Source organism: Schistocerca nitens, chromosome 9 (genome assembly GCF_023898315.1).
Source record: "Schistocerca nitens isolate TAMUIC-IGC-003100 chromosome 9, iqSchNite1.1, whole genome shotgun sequence".
Classification (NCBI taxonomy): domain Eukaryota; kingdom Metazoa; phylum Arthropoda; class Insecta; order Orthoptera; family Acrididae; genus Schistocerca; species Schistocerca nitens.
Genome location: NC_064622.1, coordinates 313,283,736 through 313,310,244, shown reverse-complemented (window position 1 = coordinate 313,310,244; position 26,509 = coordinate 313,283,736).

Below are 26,509 nucleotides of genomic sequence, written 5' to 3'. Positions count from 1 at the left end.
TACCCGGTGCAAGACCAGTGTGGCGGTGCATAATGCAGCTGTCCAGCATCCTCTCTCCACGGTGTCTCCACACTCGAATCCGACCATCGTGGTGCTGCAGACAGAAGCGTGCCTCGTCAGTAAAGACAACGTCATTCCATTCTGCCGTCCACATCCGTCTGTCATCACACCATTGGCGACGGAGACGTCTGTGGTTCTGCGTCAATAGCAGACGAAGCAATGGACGTCTTGCGGACTGACCACTCTGCTGTAAACGGCGTCGAATGGTACGCGCAGACACTGGATGATGCGTTACAGACGCAATGTGCTGTGCTATGGTTCGGGATGTCACTGAGCGATCCGTCACTGCCATGCGCACAATTTGCCTATCAGCACGTGCAGTGGTGCACCGAGGTGAATGCGATCGACCACGTCGGTCCGTCGTACCCTCCTGCATCCAACGGTCACATATCCGCATTACAGTTGTTTGGTTTCGTCCAATACGACTAGCGATTTCTCTGTATGACAATCCACAATCTCGGTAAGCCACTATCCCTCCTCTGTCGAACTCGGATACTTGATCAAAAGATGTTCGCTGTTGTCTACGAGGCATAACTGATCGTCTTGTGAAACAACCACAAAGTAAACACACGTGCCGAACGTACACTCGTCGAAATCGCCAAGCCTTAAATGGCGCTATGAGGTGGCGCCACAGGCGCGCGTGATGTGCGTCTGCGCTGAAATTCTAATCAGTTGAATATCTCAGCGCTGCAAACTCATGGTGTAAATTTCACTTGATTCGGATGCTTCCTTCAGGGTGTTGCATTTACGGTGGCCAGCAGTGTACATTTACTGAGCAAAAATAAATGAAAGCACTATTTCCCATCAGGATATAAAACATGTGAGAGGCTCTCAAATGAAAACCGAAAAAACACAACGGGACCTTGGCATGGCTCCATTCGAAAGTAGTGACCACACACGTAAAGATACACTACTAACCATTAAAATTGCTACACCAACAAGAAATGCAGATGATAAACGGTTATTCATTGGACAAATATATTATACTAGAACTGACATGTGATTACATTTTCACGCAATTTGGATGCATAGATCCTGAGAAATCACTACCCAGAACAACCACCTCTGGCCGTAATAACTGCCTTGATACGCCTGGGCATTGAGTCAAACAGAGCTTGGATGGCGTGTACAGGTACAGCTGCCGATGCAGCTTCAACACGATACCACAGTTCATCAAGAGTAGTTCAAATGTTCAAATGTGAGTGAAATCTTATGGAACTTAACTGCTTAGGTAATCAGTCCCTAACCTTACACAGTACTAAACCTAAATTATCCTAAGGACAAACACACACACACCCATGCCCGAGGGAGGACTCGAACTTCCGCCGGGACCAGCCGCATAGTCCGTGACTGCAGCGCCTTAGACCGCTCGGCTAATCCCGCGCGGCCATCAAGGGTAGTGACTGGCGTATTGCGACGAGCCAGTTGCTCGGCCACCATTGGTGAGAGATCTGGAGAATGTGCTGGCCAGGGCAGCAGTCGACATTTTCTGTATCCAGAAAGGCCCGTACAGGACCTGCAACATGCGGTCGTGCATTATCCTGCTGAAATGGTTTCGCAGGGATCGAATGAAGGGTAGAGCCACGGGTCGTAACACATCTGAAATGTAACGTCCACTGTTCAAAGTGGCGTCAATGCGAACAAGAGGTGACCGAGACGTGTAACCAATGTCACCCCATACCATCACGCCGAGTGATACGCCAGTAAGGCGATGACGAATACACACTTCCAACGTGCGTTCGCTGCGATGTCGCCAAACACGGATGCGACCATCATGATGCTGTAAACAGAACCTGGATTCATTCGAAAGAATGACGTTTTGCCATTCGTGCACCCAGGTTCGTCGTTGAGTACACCAGGCAGGCACTCCTGTCTGTGATGCAGCGTCAAGGGTAACCGCAGCCATGATGTCCGAGCTGATAGTCCATGCTGCTGCAAACGTCGTCGAACTGATCGTGCAGATGGTTGTTGTCTTGCAAACGTCCGCATCTGTTGACTCAGGGATCGAGACGTGGCTGCACGATCCATTACAGCCATGAGGATAAGATGCCTGTCATCTCGACTGCTAGTGATACGAGGCCGTTGGGATCCAGCACGGCGTTCCGTATTACCCTCCTGAACCCACCGATTCCATATTCTGCTAACAGTCATTGGATCTCGACCAACGCGAGCAGCAATGTCGCGATACGATAAACCGCAATCGCGATAGGCTACAATCCGACCTTTATCAAAGTCGGAAACGTGATGGTACGCATTTCTCCTCCTTACACGAGGCATCACAACAACGTTTCACCAGGCAACCTTTCTTATGTCAACACGTTGTAGGTGTCGTCACCGACGCCAACCTTGTGTGAACGATCTGAAAAGCTAATCATTTGCATATCACAGCATCTTCTTCCTGTCGGTTAAATTTCGCGTCTGTAGCACGTCATCTTCTTGGTGTAGCGATTTTAATGGCCAGTAGTGTAGAAAGTATGTTGAGGCATTCCTCTTAAATAATGCACTGCTTGCTATTAGAACTGCAACATAAGGACAGCAAATAACTGACTTATTGTTCAGGAAGAATACATGATCAAATTTTCTGGAGATTTGATGACACAAAAGCAATGAAAATTAGTACATAGATCTGTCACCTTTGGCAGCAACAATAGCTCTAACCCGGATGGGCACTGAGTCGAACCGACTTTGATGAAAGATACAGGTATATCACTCAGTATTGCTTCAGTTGTATGCCAAGTTTCACCAGTCATCAGTCATAGTGGCTGTCAAGTGGTGTTGTGCCAGCCCCTTAGCAATTCACGTTCAGAATCTTTCGATGGATGAGAGGTTTGGAAAACGTGCTGTTTGGGATAACAGTCGAACACCTTCTGCTCCAAGACTGGCCAGGACAGCACAAGCAACATGCAGTATTCGGTTATCTTGTTGACAGATAACGTTACAGACACCTCGAAGATAGAGCACCGGTCTTTTAATGCCAGAACTGTAAGTCTGCTGTCAAAATCATCAATTACGCGGATCAGAGACGATCGTGTTGTGTACCCAGCGGTAATCCATATCGTCACGAATGGAATCTGGCAATGTTCGTTTTCATCGGGGCCTCCACACACTGGTATGTCCACTGCGACTCTCCTCGCAGAACCGGCACTCTTCCGAAAACACGACGGGCTGCCGCTCCTGTGTCCAGTGGCTGTTTGGCGCACATCTGTCGACCCGCCTCTCTCTGCTGCTGTGTGAAGGGAAACCGCAACAATGGCCGTCATGGTGACGGTCTGTGGTGATCGAGAGCGCGGCGCTATGTCCATATGAATACCTGTCTTGCTCCAAAGAATCCCGTTTTCTGACTCAGAGTATGTGACGTGACTGACTGACCCTGCACAGCCGAACGAACAACGTCTCTTAAGCCCCTTTTACTTACATCAGCGGTCACCAAACTTTTTCCACAGCGTGCCAGACAACTGACAAACTTTTTGCAAATAGGGCCAGACAACTGACAAAATGACTATTGGACACCGTGTTGTGATTCTGTACTACACTTGTAAGCAGAACGAAACCCTGAGAAACATCTCACGGTTCCTACGTTTTACGAGCAAATTCAAGTACCGTCGCCGAACCGGACGAACTGACGCCGCGGGTCCGATGTGGCCCGTGGGCCGTAGACCGGTACCCCTGACTCACACGATCAACTTTTTTGTCTCAGTTGCTGCTCGAGATAAGTGAGTCCACTGCTGCGCCGCCGACGTTTTATTCCTATATTGAATTTCGCCTGGTTGGAGTGGTCATTTTCGTTTACATGTCTGCGCCAAAACTGCGTATGTTGTGAGAACCGTCTGTAGTCCAACGTGGCCCATGAAGGTGAAAGTGGGGTTGTGAGGGACTATCCTTTTTTAGGAAAAAATCGAAATAGAGTAACAAAATGTAAGAACAAGCAATGATAACAGACTTTATTTATGATCAATGTAAAATTGATGGTGGATGTTCTTGTCAAAGGTCGTTTGTTAAATACTCTACCTCCTGGCAAACTGAAAGACTGTGTAAGGTGTTTTCCAGACATTTTAAAACAGATTCACTTATTGCCTCGAGAAAATATACACTTTCAAATATATCAAACAAAATCTACAGTGTAGTAAATAGCGCCGCTTTGTTATATCCTTTGTACCTTATTTCCTTGTTTAGTGCTAAACAACATAGAAAATCACTTTTGTCGTTAAATAATTCTTTCTCACTGTCAAAAAAATTTTCCTTACGCCAAGTTTATGTATTTACGTTGTTTATTTATGCGTATCGTAGGCTTTTTTCTGTAAAACGAAAATAGCTTTTTGCTTTCAGATATTTCGTCTCTTGTAGCAGAACACAAGTAGGAAAAATACCAGGGCTCGTACAACCTTTTCATTGTGTCACAAAAACAAACCAAATAACACAATAAAGATTTAGAAGAGATGAAAGCCCAAAATCCATTCATCTAATAGGAGCGAGCTCCTGCGAGAACAGGTGAACTTCCGACGTTAGCAAACGCTGCCAGAGTCACATGTTTCTGTAATTGCGCAGTGTGCAGCATACTCGGAAATTTAGAACACACTCGGCACAATATGCAGATCACTGACCTCATACGTAAACCCCCGGCGTGGTCGGCTGCTGTTTTAGCACGCAACACGTAAGGTGCACGCATCTCGATAATCGAACTTGACCAGAAAGTAGCTCGTATAAAACGGGCTTTATCTTCGGCGTTTTGAGACCCATCGTGATGTTCTCACGCCTGTATTTAATAGTCTACCTGTTACAGTATTACTCTACTACACACTAATAATCAATAATTGATATCAGATTAGGCAGGGGTAGTTACAAGTTAAAAACATTTTCAAATAGAAGTTATTGCGAAATAACAAATTTCCTTTTTCGGAACTGGTATAATTGTTAAGACATTAAAGAAACTCAGCTCATTTGCAAGTATTACATGATTCAGGGTAAAAGACATTCTGTTAAAAAGTAAAAGATGGTGTACTGCCGACTAAGCATGGTTTACCGTCCACATATTGTATGTTGTTGTTGTTGTGGTCTTCAGTCCTGAGACTGGTTTGATGCAGCTCTCCATGCTACTCTATCCTGTGCAAGCTTCTTCATCTCCCAGTACCTACTGCAACCTACATCCTTCTGAATCTGCTTAGTGTATTGATCTCTTGGTCTCCCTCTACGATTTTTACCCTCCACGCTGCCCTCCAATGCTAAATTTGTGATCCCTTGATGCCTCAAAATATGTCCTACCAACCGATCCCTTCTTCTATTCAAGTTGTGCCACAAACTTCTCTTCTCCCCAATCCTATTCAATACCTCCTCATTAGTTACGTGATCTACCCACCTTATCTTCAGCATTCTTCTGTAGCACCACATTTCGAAAGCTTCTATTCTCTTCTTGTCCAAACTGGTTATCGTCCATGTTTCACTTCCATACATGGCTACACTCCATATAAAAACTTTCAGAAACGACTTCCTGACACTTAAATCTATACTCGATGTTAACAAATTTCTCTTCTTCAGAAACGATTTCCTTGCCATTGCCAGTCTCCATTTTATATCCTCTCTACTTCGACCATCATCAGTTATTTATTCGCTAAATAGCAAAACTCCTTTACTACTTTAAGTGTCTCATTTCCTAATCTAATCCCCTGAGCATCACATATTGTATAACTAATTTTAAAATTATATAGAATTTTACTTGCATGAAATTCTCTAACTGAAGCATTACCAATTTATTCCAAACAGATTTAACATATTTCACCGCACTTGAATGTGTATATCTCGAAATATTTACAAACAGAACCTCGTACCTAGCAACAAAACAAATTGTATAAAACGGCGGAAACTGCTTATGGCGGTGTCCAGCGCGGATCCCTTCACATGATTCTAAAATCAGTCACTGGACAGAAGTAGCAACCAAAAACTATCGTGTGTTTCTTGGACACTATCTTCTAGGCACAACAATCTCCCCTATTGTTGACTGCGTACGGAAAAAAGTTTTAATGTTGTGCAACATATTGACTGAATATATTGAAATTAGATTTATATTGTGCCAACTCCTTGGACTTGAGTATATAGAAATTAGTTTTATATTGTGCCAACTGCTTGGACTTCATAGTCTCTGGCTAACAATTTATATCTTTGACAGCTCAGTCTCTTATGCTGAAGCTGAACTGTTTATTTAGCGCTACTTGTTGAGCTGTGAGGTGGAAATGGCTTCGAAATTAGCGGAACGCACGTTCATTTGAGAATTATTGGAAGTATGTGGGGGTTTGCCAATCTTATGATGTGTTAAATGAAAAGATTACAGTAATCGACAAAAGAAAACAGAGCAATACAATCTGTCGTTGTCGAAATACAGGGTGATTCACGAAGATATGCAGATGTTTTACTATGTTATTCTACAAGTAAAAATAAAGAAAAAAGTTCGTAGAAACATAGGTCTGCAAATGTTTACTTACGGAGTTACGGTTAGTAAAAGATTTTGCCTAAAATTTAGCAATTTCTCTAATATGAAGCCATCATAAAACTGTACGAGGTTACAATAAAGCAGTACTTTTCCAGAACATCCAGAGAAGCAACCATTATTATACAAGTAAATTTGTTTACTTTTCATTAAGAATGTAGAAACGTTTATGTCATTGTTGGCAACAGCTAGTGCGTTGCTTCAGTCGTTTCCTAACCTTGAAACGAGTTACTTTTTGTATCGTTCAGTGAAAGAACACAATAACAACAGTGTATTTAAGTGAAACCACATAGTAACTGTTTAACATGAATTCACGTGTGCTGTGGTATTAATAAAAGCAGAGTATCTGACACAGTCATACAGTTTTAGGTAACGTTATTATCATCATTAACCTCAAATTAAATTCTCTCCGATTTCTGTTGAAAACTTTGTGCAGTTTTTTTGGAATTTAAAAAACCAAATTGGGCCAAATAGTTAATAAATTAAAATTTTTACGAAACTGCTTCTTTGCCTCTCTGGATATTCTGGAAAACTACTGAAGATACACGTCTGAGACATGTTTTATTAGATTCACCAGATAAATAACAACAAAATAAGGAAATCGTGCTTTACTTTAACCTCGTACAGTTTTGCGACGGCTTCATATTAGCGAAGTTGCTAAATATCAGGCAAAATCTTTTATTAGCCGTAACTCCATAACTAAACATTTACGGACTTATGTTTATATTAACTTTTTTTATTTAGTTTTATCACATTAAAACATTTGCATATCTGCGTGAATCACCCTGTATAGGGAAATGTACCCGGAAGCAGATAGGCTTCGGTTAGTTAAGCAATTAAATTCATTGTGTACCAATTACAGGAAAAAAACGGAAAAGAATGATGAGTGCATTGAGAAGCGGAGCTGGTGCTAACGAGCTACTGGAGCAATCATTTCGGTACTTGGATGCCATGAAGTTTTTGCAAGGGCAGGAATTCTTTTAGCACAGTTCAAATAATAAGGTGTGTACTTTAAAATGAGATCTAAATAAATAAATATGACGCAGATTCGATCACAATTACAGGTGTAACCATTTGCAAAATGAGTGAGCGTCCATCCTCAGAATGTTCTGATAGTCATTTGACTCGCTTATCGTCAAGACAGGCAGTAACTTTTCATGTGTCAGTCTTCTTTATTTCTTATAACACCATTCATTTATCCACGCATCGTCCTTTCCTTAGGCTCGACGCGCACGAGCGAGTAACGGCCGCGCGTGGTCGCGGCGATATCGCGGCCTGTCGTAAGTCGTTTCGGTACACACATGGCGGCTTCGCAGCGGTAGTCGCGCAGCAGTACGGGATTGGAAGCCGCCCACCAAAGGCAACGGCTGAAGAATGCACAAAGTGTTCGCCCATTTCGTTTATGAGTGCATCAGCAGGTTTTGGACTAAGCCACTGGTTAGTTCACAGCTGCTGAAGGGAGCGTTCGTTTCACTTTTTATGGATTTAAGAGACGATGAAAGTAAATTCTTTATTTTCCAATGAATGTACAATGGTTTGACGAATCAATATTGAAAGCGCAATCAGCCATCAAAAGCAAGGACTATATGATGAGGCCCTCATACCGCCTAATCTAATCAAGTTTGCCACGAGACCGTACACGGGAATTTTACTCTTCTATAAGAAACGGATCTTTTACACGGTATAAACCGTGCTACGAGATACGCGGAGTGCGCATTTAGAATTGTAATGAATAAATGGAGAATATTTCAGACACTTGTCTAACTTAAACTGTACTCTATTGTTAGCATTATCAATTTTGATGGGTCCTTTACAGCTGCGTGGGATTAGCCGAGCGGTCTCATGCGCTGCAGTCATGGACTGTGCGGCTGGTCCCGGCGGAGGTTCGAGTCCTCCCTCGGGCATGGGTGTGTGTGTTTGTCCTTAGGATAATTTAGGTTAAGTAGTGTGTAAGCTTAGGGACTGATGACCTTAGCAGTTAAGTCCCATAAGATTTCACACACATTTGAACTTTTTTTTTTGTCCTTTACAACTACTGCCGTTCCAAAGATGGTTTTATCTTGGAACACACTTTAAGCATACAGCGGCTGCGTAATCTGGACAATGAAATCCCATCAACCCAAGGAAGGAGTTCTCTGAAAAGCAGAAGTAATGTTTCCGCTGGTTAGTTTATAGATAACGCTGGCAAAGTATCATGGCAAGATAAATGTATGTAAATCTTGTCTATGGCAATCGTAGTGAACACTTAATCAATTTATTACCAAACTTGAAAGACTATTTAATTCATATCAGTATTGAAATATGTGTATTTATATATTTTGTGGCTATCATGGAATACATTGATGTTCTGAACAGAATTTATTTTAAATTGAAGATTTGTTCGTTCAACAGAAAGTACTCTCGGCAGGAAGGAAAAAATTTGCAGCTTATCGCTATTGCAGATTCTGAATGGCCACATTCCGGCAAAATCGGTACCACTAGAACAGAAAAACAATACTTTTTAACGGAGTACAGTTTAACAGTGATACCAATATCATTTTTCTCCTGATCCGGTTTCGCAGCAAAACCCGCACAAGATCTTTCACACACTTGAAATCGTGCGGCTCTTTTCTAAATCCTAACATGATACTCCTTGTGAGATGCCTCCCATATTTCAGGATATTTCTTCACCTTTTCAATGAACAGTTCCACGTGCAAACCGGATACATACACTGCGGCTGAGAGCAGCTGCAGCTTGAGTTGCGAACACGTGTGCACTGCCCCATTCACTAACAACAACTGCTTTTTATTTACTTCTTTATTAGGCCTTCCAAGTAGCAACTCATTACAACCACCAATAATAGGTAGTTACAATGTACATAGAATTGAATAAAATTGAATAAAAGATACAGAAATGCGTATTTACAAGTAGAGAAAGCTCAAATCGTCATAGCTGTGTCCACTATATTTTTGCAACAATTAGATTAAAAGGTAATACAGATTGTATTGAGTTACAGTTCACACCATTCCTGAAATATTTTCAGAAGCAAGACAGAAAAATAGAATATGCACACCATCAAAACTTATAGATTGTGCCCAGTACTCTTAAGGAACTTGGTAATACAAATTGTACTGAGTTACAGTTCATACCATTCCTGAAATGTTTTCAAAAGCAAGACAGAAAAATAGAATATGCACACCATCAAAACATGCAGAGTGTGCCCAGTACTCTTAAGGAACTTAACAATCACTTTATAAAGGCGAATGTCTTTGGTAAATAAAAGAGAAGTAGCTGATTGAGGAAGGTGGTATCCCATACTCAGCTATGTCTTCAGGATGTCCAATCGTTCGCAGTCATATTCGGGACACCTAATCAAGATGTGGTTGATATCAGCTTCCGTCTCCGGATCAAACTCACATGCCAACGGAGCATAAACGTTGATTCGATGTAGATGTTGAGCAGAAGAGGCGTGATTGAAGTGAAGTCGTATGATAATAGAAATCGTGAATCGGTCCAAATGCGCCCTCGTGAACCACGGCTGTGAAGGAATCCGAGGTCGGATCACTGTGTAATAACCGCCTTTCGTTTGCTGGAAAACGTTCCACATCTCTTCCCATTGTTGGTTTACATGGCCCTAGACCTCGCTTAAGTAGTCTGTGTAAGGTAATCTAAGATCAAGGACAGTGTCGCCTGCTTGGCTAATACACCAACTTCCTCATTATATAGGACGCCTGTGTGGGAAGGCACCTATAGTAGATGGATTGCCCGCCCCATCCGTGTGCTGCGAATATATTCCGAAACCATATCCAAGATATAGCAATTAGTTGTTTCATTCCATCTCCGGTGTTAAATATTTTGAAGGGCGTTTTGAGAGACACATTTAATATCTTGGGGAAGGAAGTGAAAGAGACAAACTGAAGAGCTTCCATAAGTTCCACTGTTCCCGCCGTAAATATAGAAGCGCCTAAGGGCAGTTTGAAGATTTTCCAGATCTGAATCTGAGGACAGAGGAATGCACATCAAGTGCTCTTCCTGCGGAATTTTCGCTATGTACACAGGAAAAACCAGGTCACTGAGCTGCAACGAGGTGACTGAATCCACTTTCCAAAGAGTTTATATTAAAATAACAGTTTGGAATATGATGACCGAGTGTATGAAGACCGTAGTCAAAAAGAGACAAATGTAATGAACATTCTATAAAACGTATGGGAGATGACCAAGTGTCAAAGCTGGCACAAACGGCCGAAGCTTAGTCGGTAAATGCAATCCCTACTTTCGTAGACAGAGCTGCACATAAAAAAGCCATGAATGTAGAATTTATTCGATAACATTTGGCGTCGAATGCTCAAGGGCATCTCCCATGCTTCCACCAAAGGGCGTCGGTGGGCCTCGATCGCATGGCTCCAATGCAGGTAAGAATGCATCTGTAGTGAAGAGTATCTAGTTTCTAGTTTGGTGAGATGGGCCTTTGGCTTAATGTGGTACAGTTGACCGCCATAGTTTAGCCGAGATCGAATAATCACCCAGTACGTATTGTGTAAACAACTCTGGTGCGCTCCCCAACAACTGCCTCTTCGTGGCGATATACGAGATCTCTGTGATGCAGGCCGGCCGCGGTGGTCTAGCGGTTCTAGGCGCTCAGTCCGGAACCGCGTGACTGCTACGGTCGCAGGTTCGGATCCTATCTCGGGCATGGATGTGTGTGATGTCCTTAGGTTAGTTAGGTTTTAGTAGTTCTAAGTTCTAGGGGACTGATGACCACAGATGTTAAGTCCCATAGTGCTCAGAGCCATTTGAACCATTTTTTTCTGCGATGCAGCAACTAAGCGAGCGCAAAGCCAACCCAAAACCCAAGTAAACAACTGGCAATTATATCAGCCGTATTTGAGTGCCGAAAATTTCAAAGTTTGCGCAGTACCACTTCGCTGTCCGCAACAAACTGTCGATATATTGTACAATGTTATTGCCCAGTAGGAACTGCTTTAAGAGTTAGTTGCCAGTCTTTACACCAACCTGAGTTTTTATCGAGATCTAACTGGATATTACAACAGTTTTTAGGGGACAGAATTCCCTCGTAGGTAAAGGGCATCAGCTGTGAAAGGCGTGAGAATGGAACTATCACTTTACGCCAAGTTATTCATCTACACTGAAGTGCCAAAGAAACTGGTATCGGCATGCGTATTCTAACATAGAGATACGTAAACAGGCAGAGTACGGCGCTGCGGTCGGCAACGCCTATGTATGACAACAAGTGTCTGGCGCAGTTGTTAGATCGGTTACTGTTGCTACAATGACAATACGGATATGGAGACAACCTCACGAATCCATGGATACTGCATTTCAGCAGGGATCTGTTCAAGCCAGTGACGACTCTGGAATAGTGTGGGGCGTGTGCAGTTGGAGTGATATGGGACCCCTGAGCCCGTCTAGATACGACTATGACAAGTGACACGTGTGTAAGCATACTGTCTGATCGCCTGCACCCATTCTTGTCCATTGTGCATTCCGACGGGTATTTCGAGCAGGACAATGCGGCATCCCACACGTCCAGAATTGCTGCAGAGTGACTCCAGAAACATTCTTCTGAGTTTAAACACTTCCACTGGCCACCAAACTCTCCAGGCATGAAAATTATTGAGCATATTTGGGATGCCTTGCAACGTGCTGTTCAGGAGAGATCTCCACCCCTTCGTACTCTTACGGATTTATGGATAGACTTGCAGGATTCATGGTGTCAATTCCCTCCAGCACTACTTCAGACATTAGTTGAGTCCATGCCACGTCGTGCTGCGGCACTTTTGCGTGCTCACGGGGGACCTACACGATATTAGGCAGGTGTACCAGTTTCTTTGGCTCTTCAGAGTACGTTTGATTCAAATTATTGCTTGTTAAATCCGTCTCATTACCTTCCATTCCAAACTTAAATAATGAATTGTTCTTTTTCTTAGTTGCTAAAACTGTATAATACAAAGGGATACTAGCAATGTCAGATTTGTGTTGTTGGTGACACTGAGACAGAAGAAAGACGGCCAAGCCCTGTGCCTGAACGGAGCCTTCTCCTCTCGAACAGCACCATGGGTCATCGAAGCTAACGTTTCTTATCGAAGTACATACCAAGAACAACAGCGTTACTTATTCTCCTTTCTCGATAACTGCTGAGGTCTGGCGTTCAACTTACGATACTAGCCCTTGTGCGGCGAATACTCTTGATAAACGAAATGTTTCACCACAGGTTCTGGGAACTTCCAGTTTGAGTGCCAGTTCTGCAGGGAGTGTCAGTAGCGTCGGATATGGAATCAGGCAATACCAAGAATTTTTAATGTCAAGTTGTTGGTTCCGTACGTACATGAATCAATGATAATTTTTATTCAGTAATACGTATTATTCTCTGTAACCCGTAAATGACTCAGTAAACCGAATCTTATCTCAATTGGGATGACTCAAAAAAGAGAATGGAGCATCGATTAATATATCACTCGAAAGGAATTAATAACAGCTGATAACGGACGGCTTCACAGCTCCGAGAAATGTACGGATTAGCTACAGCGACAAACAACTTGCACCTTTATGACCATATTGTTACCTAACATACTTATCGGAGAGGCTACGAGTAGTTCACGAAAAAAATCGGTGCACAAACCCAGTAATACAAAGCTGTGTGGCACAGTCAGCATGTAATGAGTGGTGTTCGCAAACTGGACAATGGAAATCTGAAAAGCTTGCGCGCAATATGTCGCTCACGTGCCGTTACAAAAATATGTCATTGCATTACGTGTGTAAGAAAATCGTAACCTGTAGTTACATAATATTTGGTACGTACTCATAATTCAGTGATCAGATAGTGTAAAATCGTTCACGGGTGAACAGTGCCCACGGGCACAATATTTCGGCAAGCGACCACATTACCATCATCAGGTGCGCTGACGAACTGACCGTCGAGGCGTCAGCGCCGGGCTTTCGTTATGAAGTGCGCTGGGAGAAATTGAATCACATCACTGCGAAATCGGTTTGCAGTTGTAAGGCTCACTATGTTCCCACTTTCTAATTATTTGCACGAGATTGTACGTAACTATTGTTCCAGAAGCTATTTCTTCCCACCATCCTAAGGATCTCCTTAATAAGCGAAAACTGTAACAGGGCTCACAGTTAGAATCTGTAGGGATTTTGAATGGACCATGTGAGAGCATCTGTCTGTTGCACATTAGGAGGGACATCAGTAATTGTTACATAACGACGAGCTTCATAATCATGAGATAAGAGACATATGTAACATACATTTACTGAGCAAAAATAAATGAAAGCACTATTTCCCATCAGGATATAAAATCATGTAAGAGGCTCTCAAATGAAAACCGAAAAAACACAACGGGACCTTGGCATGGCTCCATTCGAAAGTAGTGACCACACACGTAAAGATACACTACTGGCCATTAAAATTGCTACACCAAGAAGAAATGCAGATGATAAACTGTTATTCATTGGACAAATATATTATACTAGAACTGACATGGGATTACATTTTCACGCAATTTGGATGCATAGATCCTGAGAAATCACTACCCAGAACAACCACCTCTGGCCGTAATAACTGCCTTGATACGCCTGGGCATTGAGTCAAACAGAGCTTGGATGGCGTGTACAGGTACAGCTGCCGATGCAGCTTCAACACGATACCACAGTTCATCAAGAGTAGTTCAAATGTTCAAATGTGAGTGAAATCTTATGGGACTTAACTGCTTAGGTCATCAGTCCCTAAGCTTACACACTACTAAACCTAAATTATCTTAAGGACAAACACACACACACCCATGCCCGAGGGAGGACTCGAACTTCCGCCGGGACCAGCCGCATAGTCTGCAACGCCTGCGACCGCTCGGCTAATCCCGCGCGGCCATCAAGAGTAGTGACTGGCGTATTGTGACGAGCCAGTTGTTCGGCCACCATTGGTGAGAGATCTGGAGAATGTGCTGGCCAGGGCAGCAGTCGAACATTTTCTGTATCCAGAAAGGCCCGTACAGGACCTACAACATGCCGTCGTGCATTATCCTGCTGAAATGGTTTCGCAGGGATCGAATGAAGGGTAGAGCCACGGGTCGTAACACATCTGAAATGTAACGTCCACTGTTCAAAGTGGCGTCAATGCGAACAAGAGGTGACCGAGACGTGTAACCAATGTCACCCCATACCATCACGCCGAGTGATACGCCAGTAAGGCGATGACGAATACACACTTCCAACGTGCGTTCGCTGCGATGTCGCCAAACACGGATGCGACCAACATGATGCTGTAAATAGAACCTGGATTCATTCGAAAGAATGACGTTTTGCCATTCGTGCACCCAGATTCGTCGTTGAGTACACCATCGCAGGCGCTCCTGTCTGTGATGCAGCGTCAAGGGTAACCACAGCCATGATGTCCGAGCTGATAGTCCATGCTGCTGCAAACGTCGTCGAACTCTTCGTGCAAATGGTTGTTGTCTTGCAAACGTCCCCATCTGTTGACTCAGGGATCGAGACGTGGCTGCACGATCCATTACAGCCATGAGGATAAGATGCCTGTCATCTCGACTGCTAGTGATACGAGGCCGTTGGGATCCAGCACGGCGTTCCGTATTACCCTCCTGAACCCACCGATTCCATATTCTGCTAACAGTCATTGGATCTCGACCAACGCGAGCAGCAATGTCGCGATACGATAAACCGCAATCGCGATAGGCTACAATCCGACCTTTATCAAAGTCGGAAACGTGATGGTACGCATTTCTCCTCCTTACACGAGGCATCACAACAACGTTTCACCAGGCAACCTTTCTTATGTCAACACGTTGTAGGTGTCGTCACCGACGCCAACCTTGTGTGAACGATCTGAAAAGCTAATCATTTGCATATCACAGCATCTTCTTCCTGTCGGTTAAATTTCGCGTCTGTAGCACGTCATCTTCTTGGTGTAGCGATTTTAATGGCCAGTAGTGTAGAAAGTATGTTGAGGCATTCCTCTTAAATAATACACTGCTTGCTATTAGAACTGCAACATAAGGACAGCAAATAACTGACTTATTGTTCAGGAAGAATACATGATCAAATTTTCTGGAGATTTGATGACACAAAAGCAATGAAAATTAGTACATAGATCTGTCACCTTTGGCAGCAACAATAGCTCTAACCCGGATGGGCACTGAGTCGAACTGACTTTGATGAAAGATACAGGTATATCACTCAGTATTGATTCAGTTGTATGCCAAGTTTCACCAGTCATCAGTCATAGTGGCTCTCAAGTGGTGTTGTGCCAGCCCCTTAGCAATTCACGTTCAGAATCTTTCGATGAATGAGAGGTTTGGAAAACGTGCTGTTTGGGATAACAGTCGAACACCTTCTGCTCCAAGACTGGCCAGGACAGCACAAGCAACATGCAGTATTCGGTTATCTTGTTGACAGATAACGTTACAGACACCTCGAAGATAGAGCACCGGTCTTTTAATGCCAGAACTGTAAGTCTGCTGTCAAAATCATCAATTACGCGGATCAGAGACGATCGTGTTGTGTACCTAGCGGTAATCCATATCGTCACGAATGGAATCTGGCAATGTTCGTTTTCATCGGGGCCTCAACACACTGGTATGTCCATTGCGACTCTCCTCGCAGAACCGGCACTCTTCCGAAAACACGACGGGCTGCCGCTCCTGTGTCCAGTGGCTGTTTGGCGCACATCTGTCGGCCCGCCTCTCTCTGCTGCTGTGTGAAGGGAAACCGCAACAATGGCCGTCATGGTGACGGTCTGTGGTGTTCGAGAGCGCGGCGCTATGTCCATATGAATACCTGTCTTGCTCCAAAGAATCCCGTTTTCTGACTCAGGGTATGTGACGTGACTGAGTGACCCTGCACAGCCGAACGAACTATGTCTCTCAAGCCCCTTTTACTTACATCAACGGTCACCAAACTTTTTCCACAGCGTGCCAGACAACAGACAAACTTTTTGCAAATAGGGCCAGGCAACTGACAAAATGACTATTGGACGCCGTGTTGTGATTCTGTACTACACTTGTAAGCAGAACGAAACCCTGAGAAACATTACACGATTCCTACGTTTTATGAAGCAAATTCAAGTACCGTCGGCGAACCGCACGAACTGACGCCGCGGGTCCGATGTGACCCGTGGGCCGTAGACCGGTGACCCCTGACTTACACGATCAACTTTTTTGTCTCAGTTTCTGCTCGAGATAAGTAAGTCCACTGCAGCGCCGCTGACGTTTTATTCCTATATTGAATTTCGCCTGGTTCGAGTGGTCATTTTCGTTTACATGTCTGCGCCAAAACTGCGTGTGTTGTGAGAACCGTCTGCTGTCCAACTTGGCCCCTGAAGGTGAAAGTGGGGTTGTGAGGGACTATCCTTTTTAGGAAAAAATCGAAATAGAGTAACAAAATGTAAGACCAAGCAATGATAACAGACTTCATTTATGACCAATGTAAAATTGATGGTGGATGTTCTTGTCAAAGGTCGTTTGTTACTCTACCTCCTGGCAAACTGAAAGACTGTGTAAGGTGTTTTCCAGACATTTCAAAACAGATTCACTTATTTCCTCGAGAAAATATACACTTTCAAATACACTCCTGGAAATTGAAATAAGAACACCGTGAATTCATTGTCCCAGGAAGGGGAAACTTTATTGACACATTCCTGGGGTCAGATACATCACATGATCACACTGACAGAATCACAGGCACATAGACACAGGCAACAGAGCATGCACAATGTCGGCACTAGTACAGTGTATATCCACCTTTCGCAGCAATGCAGGCTGCTATTCTCCCATGGAGACGATCGTAGAGATGCTGGATGTAGTCCTGTGGAACGGCTTGCCATGCCATTTCCACCTGGCGCCTCAGTTGGACCAGCGTTCGTGCTGGACGTGCAGACCGCGTGAGACGACGCTTCATCCAGTCCCAAACATGCTCAATGGGGGACAGATCCGGAGATCTTGCTGGCCAGGGTAGTTGACTTACACCTTCTAGAGCACGTTGGGTGGCACGGGATACATGCGGTCGTGCATTGTCCTGTTGGAACAGCAAGTTCCCTTGCCGGTCTAGGAATGGTAGAACGATGGGTTCGATGACGGTTTGGATGTACCGTGCACTATTCAGTGTCCCCTCGACGATCACCAGTGGTGTACGGCCAGTGTAGGAGATCGCTCCCCACACCATGATGCCGGGTGTTGGCCCTGTATGCCTCGGTCGTATGCAGTCCTGATTGTGGCGCTCACCTGCACGGCGCCAAACACGCATACGACCATCATTGGCACCAAGGCAGAAGCGACTCTCATCGCTGAAGACGACACGTCTCCATTCGTCCCTCCATTCACGCCTGTCGCGACACCATTGGAGGCGGGCTGCACGATGTTGGGGCGTGAGCGGAAGACGGCCTAACGGTGTGCGGGACCGTAGCCCAGCTTCATGGAGACGGTTGCGAATGGTCCTCGCCGATACCCCAGGAGCAACAGTGTCCCTAATTTGCTGGGAAGTGGCGGTGCGGTCCCCTACGGCACTGCGTAGGATCCTACGGTCTTGGCGTGCATCCGTGCGTCGCTGCGGTCCGGTCCCAGGTGGACGGGCACGTGCACCTTCCGCCGACCACTGGCGACAACATCGATGTACTGTGGAGACCTCACGCCCCACGTGTTGAGCAATTCGGCGGTACGTCCACCCGGCCTCCCGCATGCCCACTATACGCCCTCGCTCAAAGTCCGTCAAGTGCCCATACGGTTCACGTCCACGCTGTCGCGGCATGCTACCAGTGTTAAAGACTGCGATGGAGCTCCGTATGCCACGGCAAACTGGCCGACACTGACGGCGGCGGTGCACAAATGCTGCGCAGCTAGCGCCATTCGACGGCCAACACCGCGGCTCCTGGTGTGTCCGCTGTGCCGTGCGTGTGATCATTGCTTGTACAGCCCTCTCGCAGTGTCCGGAGCAAGTATGGTGGGTCTGACACACCGGTGTCAATGTGTTCTTTTTTCCATTTCCAGGAGTGTATATCAAACAAAATCTACAGTGTAGTAAATAGCGCCGCTTTGTTATATCCTTTGTACCTTATTTCCTTGTTTAGTGCTAAACAACATAGAAAATCACTTTTGTCGTTAAATAATTCTTTCTCACTGTCAAAAAAATTTTCCTTACGCTAAGTTTATGTATTTACGTTGTTTATTTATGCGTATCGTAGGCTTTTTTCTGTAAAACGAAAATAGCTTTTTGCTTTCAGATATTTCGTCTCTTGTAGCAGAACACATGTAGGAAAAATACCAGGGCTCGTACAACCTTTTCATTGTGTCACAAAAACAAACCAAATAACACAATAAAGATTTAGAAGAGATGAAAGCCCAAAATCCATTCATCTAATAGGAGCGAGCTCCTGCGAGAACAGGTGAACTTCCGACGTTAGCAAACGCTGCCAGAGTCACATGTTTCTGTAATTGCGCAGTGTGCAGCATACTCGGAAATTTAGAACACACTCGGCACAATATGCAGATCACTGACCTCATACGTAAACCCCCGGCGTGGTCGGCTGCTGTTTTAGCACGCAACACGTAAGGTGCACGCATCTCGATAATCGAACTTGACCAGAAAGTAGCTCGTGTAAACGGGCTTTATCTTCGGCGTTTTGAGACGCATCGTGATGTTTTCGCCCTTCTAATCCCATCGATTATACATTCGCATGACAGTCATGGGATCCCAAACCACACAGGCAGTTATATGGCAGTACGATGAACCTCTGTTTCGATAATCCTCGATCCTACCGGCATGCTGGTAGACTTTTTCCATTTTCCACGATTTATAACGCTATGTTCACACAAACAGTCAACGTTCAAATGTGGTTTCTCATTGACGAATCCGCTGCACGCAGCACAATACGAGGGGTATCCGTCGAATAAGGACCCCCAGGTACTGAAGCCGCGAGGAGAGCTTTTACGAGAAATCCAGCAACACTGGCTTGTAGCTGCTCCACCCCCTCCAAATCTCACCAAGTCCGACACTCAGTCTTAACTGGACATCCGATAGCGATGGACACTACCCAAATGACATTCATCGTCAGTTGTGCGAAGTCTATGGGCCACAGTGTTCGACGTCAAAGACGGGCGCACAGACATCTATGACGAAAAGCGTTGTGGTCGGCCTACGGTTTCGGCCGAAAAATGGGGAAAGAAATGCTTAAAGATCGAAGTGTGACAGTTCACGAGCTGTACTAACGGATCCCTGAAGTCAATAAGAGTACGAGTGACAAGATTTTGACCGAACATTTGCCGAATAGCAAGTGTGTGCGACGTGGATTCCCAAAATGCTCGCCGAAGACCATAAACGTCAACGTGTTGAAGTGGCCTGCTGATTCCTGGAGCGCTATGCAGAACAGGGTGAGGAATGTTTTGATTCAGTGGTCACTGGCGATGAAATCTCGGTACACTACACGACACTACACGAAACTAAGAAAAAATCTCTCCAGTGCAAAGTGATGGCCATGTGTTGTGGGATCGAAAATGTGTATTGTTCGACGCTAGTTTATGCGAACTGGCAAACAATAAGCGATGCTCGCTACTATGAGATTTTAAAACAACTGCGTCGTGGCATTCAAAATCGAAGGAGAATGCTGACGAATCGAGTGTGTTTTCATCACGACAACACTTGTTTCCATACTGCCCATGCAACACCCGCTCTCCTGGTCCAGTTCGGATGGGACATCCTCACCTGTGCTTCCTGCAGCCCAGACTTAGCAACGAGTTATTTTTATCTGCTTCAAAATATGATTAGCACTTCAAAATATGATTAGCACTATGGGACTTAACATCTGAGGCCATCACTCCCCTAGACTTGGAACTACTTAAACCTAACTAACCTAAGGACATCACACACGTACATGCCCGAGGCAGGATTCGAACCTGCGACCATAGCAGCAGTGCGGTTCCGGACTGAAGGGCCTAGAACCGCTCGGCCACAGCGGCCGGCTTCATCTGTTTCCTCAGTTAAAGTCACACTTGGGTGGAACGCAATATCAGGCCGACGATGAGTTGAAAAACGAGGTAAAGCGCTGACTGTGAATGTGGTGGGAGAGTCCTGTGACAAGGGTATATGAAATATGCCACAGCGCTTGCAAATGGGCATCGGTTGCAAATGATTATTACGTCGAAAAACAGCTGAAAGTCCAGACTTTCCATCAATGTAACATTCATTAACAATGAATATGTTTTCTATATGAAAAAAAAAATGGAGACCTTATTTTAGGGGCCGGCCGAAGTGGCCGTGCGGTTAAAGGCGCTGCAGTCTGGAACCGCAGGACCGCTACGGTCGCAGGTTCGAATCCTGCCTCGGGCATGGATGTTTGTGATGTCCTTAGGTTAGTTAGGTTTAACTAGTTCTAAGTTCTAGGGGACTAATGACCTCAGCAGTTGAGTCCCATAGTGCTCAGAGCCATTTGAACCATTTCTTATTTTAGGGACACTCCTCGTATTTCCTTATTTATAAAATACCTGACCTGCCTCCTGCAGTTGCACTGAAATTTTAACAATTTGCAAATTCAGATCCAATCATGCTGCTCAGTTCATGTGAAACTGATGTTTGTTGCACACCGCCTGATATTTGATACCTTTCCCGGTGTTGAAATTTTAATGGGCAATAGTGTAGGCCTCCAAATGTAGAAAATATACGCTACAGTTAATAAAACTGCAACATGAAGAAGAAGAAACGTGATTAGAATGAAATTTTTTCCACAGATTAGGAAACGGCAATACACAAATTACATTAGAGTTACAGAATGGTACATGCACTTTCTCTGTGAGAATTCAGTGCACAGTGAATCAAACACTTGCTGTAATCAGTGAGGCAATCATTGAATCAAAGAGGGCCTCAGTACTTTGCTGTGGAGCACACTGTCACGTGGTTTGTAGATGTGTCCACAAATCATCGACAGTGGTTGCAGCAGGACCAGAAAAGACGATTTGACGCGTTTGATGGGCAACGTGTCAGACGAACATGTGGACCAGGAAAGCAATGGTGCAGTCGTTCTTCAAAGAAGGCTTGCGTGTTCTTCGCCACATGAGATGAGACATTGTCATGTTGAAATATGGCATGTGGAGGTGTCTGCAGGAGGGGAAGTGACACAGGCTCACCTTGTCATCAGCACATAGGAAGCGAGATGGCACGTTATAGCCACAGGTGCCACAAAACATCACATTTATCTTTTGACTGCTATGCCGTTGAACAATGCAGTCTGCCGTACTGCATTAACCTCGGTAACGTATTAATGAGCGGCCACCACTTATGGAAAGTTGAAGCAGCTGATAAATTCTGCTGAGTTTTTTATATGATGTTCACAGTGTCCCACAGCAGAATCAACCGTCCACGCCTTAGTGAGGACGATATTATGGTCAGTTTTGATGTAGTGGCGCTGTTTACGAATGTGCCTATCAAAGATTCTTTGGATCTAATTTCCCAGTACTTTGTAAGTGACGTGGTCGAGCTATTTAGGCACACTCTTACGTCCTCCTACTTCGTGTACATCGGTGAGTATTACGATCAGACAGACGGCGTAGCGCTGGGTAGCCCGTTGGCTCCAGCTGTTGCAAACCTCTTCATGGAGAATTTTGAGGATATTGCCATAGATACTGCGCCATTGAAGCCGAAGTGTTTCTTTCGATACGTCGACGACACGTTCGTCATTTGGCCACACGGACGCGAGAAATTAGACGAGTTTTTGGAACACCTCAATGGCATCAACAGTAACATTCAGTTCACCATGGATGTGGAAAAAGATAATGCATTGAACTTCCTCGACGTCCTTGACCACCGTAAACGAAATGGGTGCCTTGGCCACAGCGTCTACAGAAAACCCACCCACACAGACCTGTACCTGCACGCCACCAGCCATCATCATCCACCACAGAAGCGCACAGTATTACAAACATTGGTGCATCGTGCAAGAGTAATATCAGATAAGAACCTGCCCCACGAACTGAGCCACCTACGCAACGGCTACAGCACCCAGTGATTTCTGGGGAATATCAAAATGAAACCACCGACGAAGAGCAGGAAAAGAAACCTGCTTTGCTGCCATTCTGTGGCTCTGTGTCGGGCAAGATAAGCCGCCTGTTGAAAAGACACAATATCAAATCAATCTTCAGGCCTCCAACGAAAATCCGTCAATTACTGAGACCAGTTAAAGACGCTGTAGGTCTCAGAACACCTGGAGTCTACGAAATACCTTGTGAGTGTGGCCAGAAGTACATCGGACAAACAGTGAGCACTGTGGAACAACGCAGGAAAGAACATGAGAGGTATTATCGCCTACGCTATCCAGAGAAATCTGCGTTAGCTGAGCATGCGTTAGAAAACGGTCACCATATAAAATTTGGCGATACCTCTGTCGTGGCACGCACTATCGGCTTCTGGGACAGTTTAATAAAGGAAGCTATTGAAATAAAAATTACCACAAACACTCTGAATAGAGACGGTGGCTTACAGCTCAGCGCTGCGTGGGATCCAGCGATCACTCGGTTGAAGCGGGCATATCGAACGCCGACTCAAAAACATGCCCATATATGGCAATGCCACCGGCACCAGTGACGTCACAGCCGGCAGCTAGCGTGTATAAGGGCGCACCAACAGCCCATTGGCAGTCATAACACTTGATAATGGCCAAGGAGCGCTTGGCCGAAAGCTCTTGTAGTTTTAAGCAATTGACGCGGTTGGAAACCCGAGAACATTTTATTCAAAATAAAGATTTTTCAAAAGAACTAGAAAAACAGAGCTGGGATGAAGCGTATAAAGAAACCAATGTGAACATGAAATTCTCTAAATTCTCCACATTGTTTAAATTGAACTTTGAAAAGGTATTTCCAAAAGTATGCATGTCTGTATCAACATCTCACAAAAACAGATGGATAACAGCCGGCATTAAGAAGTCCTCCCAAACACTTAAACACCTCAGTTCAATGAAAAAGAGTCGCAATGATGCAGAATTCTTAAATTTCTATCATAGATACAAAAAGATCTATAGGAAGGTGCTGATTGCTGCAAAAAAGTTATTTAATGACAAAATAATATATAATGTAGAGAATAAAAGAAAAGCAGTCTGGGATGTTATAAAAAAGGAAACGGGGAGAGGCAAACAAACGCAGAATAACATACTGCTAAGGGAGGGTGATAAAATAATAAATGATCCATAGCACTTAGCAAACTATGTAAACTAGCATTTTTCAAGTATTGCAGAGAAGTTACAGCAAAAATTCCCCAAAAGAAATATAAAACCTGTAAATAATGTTGCACTAAATACAATGATGTTACTTCCAACCACAGAGACTGAAGTCAGTAAAACAATTCAAAAACTAAAAAATAAAAAGTCAGCAGGCTTAGATGAAGTACCAATGTGTGTACTGAAACACTGCATAGGGTTTATACAAGGCCCCTTCACAAATATAGTAAATGAATCCTTCACATCGAGGACATTTCCAGAGCAGTTAAAACAGGCAAGAGTTGTACCTTTGCTTATGAAAGGTAATGCAAAAGATATAGAACATTACGGGCCCATTTCCCTGCTGTTAGCATACTCCAAAATAATAGAAGCAATTATGAAAGACAGGCTAATGAATTACCTGAATAAATACAATCTTTTAAGCGAATCACAGTTTGGTTTCCGAAGTGGCAAAAATGCGTGGTCAGCCATAGTAGAATTCACAAAAGTTGTACTTGATGCTTTTGATAAAGATGAGTGTGTCACAGGCATATTTTTGGATCTTTCTAAGGCGCTTGATACAGTCGACCACAAGATTCTTTTAAATAAATTAGAAGCATTAGGAATAAGAGGGGTAGCTAACGACTGATTTCGATCATACCTAACAGGTAGGGTACAAAGAGTAGAGATAATGCATACTTCAAATAGATATAAACATTTAGTAAAACACTTATCAGAACCAAAATACCTTAACACAGGGATTCCGCAAGGTAGCATATTAGGACCAACACTGTTCCTGATATACAACAATGACTTTCCCAGTAGTGTTACTCGTGGTGAAAAAATCCTCTTCGCTGATGACAGCAATATTATAGTCACTGAGAAAACAAGAGAACTCCTTGCCGAGAAAGCAAATGAAACTCTCAAGGAAGTTTATGACTGGTCAATAAGTAATAAAGTGACATTGAACATGAAGAAAACTAATGCCATGAATTTCAGTTTCAAGAGGAAAAATGACAATGTTAAATTAAATGTAGATGGCACCTCTATAGACTGTGTAACAAATGCAAAATTTCTAGGAATGAATATTGATTCTCAGTTGAAGTGGTGTGGACACACAAAGGTACTTACAAACAGAATATCAGCATATTATGCCCTTATAATCCTATCATCAGTGTGTAACATGCAGTGTCTTTTAGTTACATATTATTCACATGTACACTCAATTCTTAGCTATGGAATTCTTTTTGGGGGAACAAATGCACAAAATATGAACACAATTTTCAAACTCCAGAAAGGAGCCATAAGAATCATAACCAAAAATATTTGTCGAGTTCATTGTAAAGATCTGTTCAGAACACCGGCGAGTTTAACTGCTCCACGTGAATACATTTACCAGTCAGTTGTACACATCAAAAATAACATTGGTAATTACTGCACAAACAGCTCAGTCCATGACCATGCAACAAGAGAGAGACTCAACTTACATTTACCAAGAAAAAATAAACATAAAATTTAAAACAGCATTTTCTACCAAGGAATAAAACTGTACAATAAATTATCAAAAGAGATTAAAGAAATTGCCAAAATACACTTATTTAAGAAGGCAGCTAGAAAGTACCTGTTATGCAACACATTTTATACATTGAAGGATTACTTAGCTAAATCAGAGTAGGGGTTTGATAAAAAATGTTATGCAAATAAATAATAATAATAATAATGATTATAAAATATCCAACATTCCACATAACACCTTCACTTTATGTTTTTTTCCTTTCTAGAAATACTTACCCCCAAACTATGCATAATACAATACTAACACCTCTTCCTCTTTCTGAGCTCTACATCTCACTCATAATGGGGGGATGCTGACTCAGTTTTTCAGGATAGCAGATGTGAAGTTGCAGTACGGAAAATGGCCCAGAGATCACCAGTGTGCGTATGAGTGTGTGTGTGTGTGTGTGTGTGTGTAGTGAGTGAAGTGATATGAAACAGTGTGTTTATAGTGTGTGCAGTGAGTGATAGTGAGATATGAGTGAACAATGTGGCATTACATTATTTAATAAGTTATTTGTAAAAAAAGTATTGTATACCAGGAGTAAATCTAATGATTGTCTCTAACTAGAAGTCTGTAAATATATGTGTGTGCGAATTAGCTTATTTTAAATTGATCTAAATTTGTAAATACTTTGACATGTCCTATATTCTTGTAAAAAGAGATCTATGGATGAATAAAGCTACTACTACTAAATCTGGTGACCGCCACCCGACATCACCCCTCAAAGAGACGAGGCGTTCCGGAAACATTTTTCTCAAAACATCAAGTGAAATTCAAGCTGTGTGAGTCCCCCAGTCCATGTTTTTCACCAATCTCGTCCATTCTGGGTTGCAGAAAATTTTGCAACATTGAAACATCAAGTGTGGAATTCACTGTCACGGTTCCTCCTCAAAAAAATGAGGGCCTACCAAGCCAAATTGTGATATGGCACTCCAGACTGTTTCTTTAGAAGAATGTTGCGATATTTCATGATTAATTCGGGGGCTATGTTCAGCCCAGTCGCGAAAGTTTTGCGTATTCACGCACCCACTAAGAAGAAAATGTGCCTCATCACTACTGAAGAAAGCTGCTTTCGGAGGGATGTGAGCAAGCATTTGCTCACACAGATTTTGACGGTTGGCATAGTCTGCTGGGAGTAATTCTTGAGCAATCATTATTTTGAAAGGATGGAACTTCAAATGGCATTGCTGAAACCTTCTCAAACTGCGGTCTGAAATCCCCAGT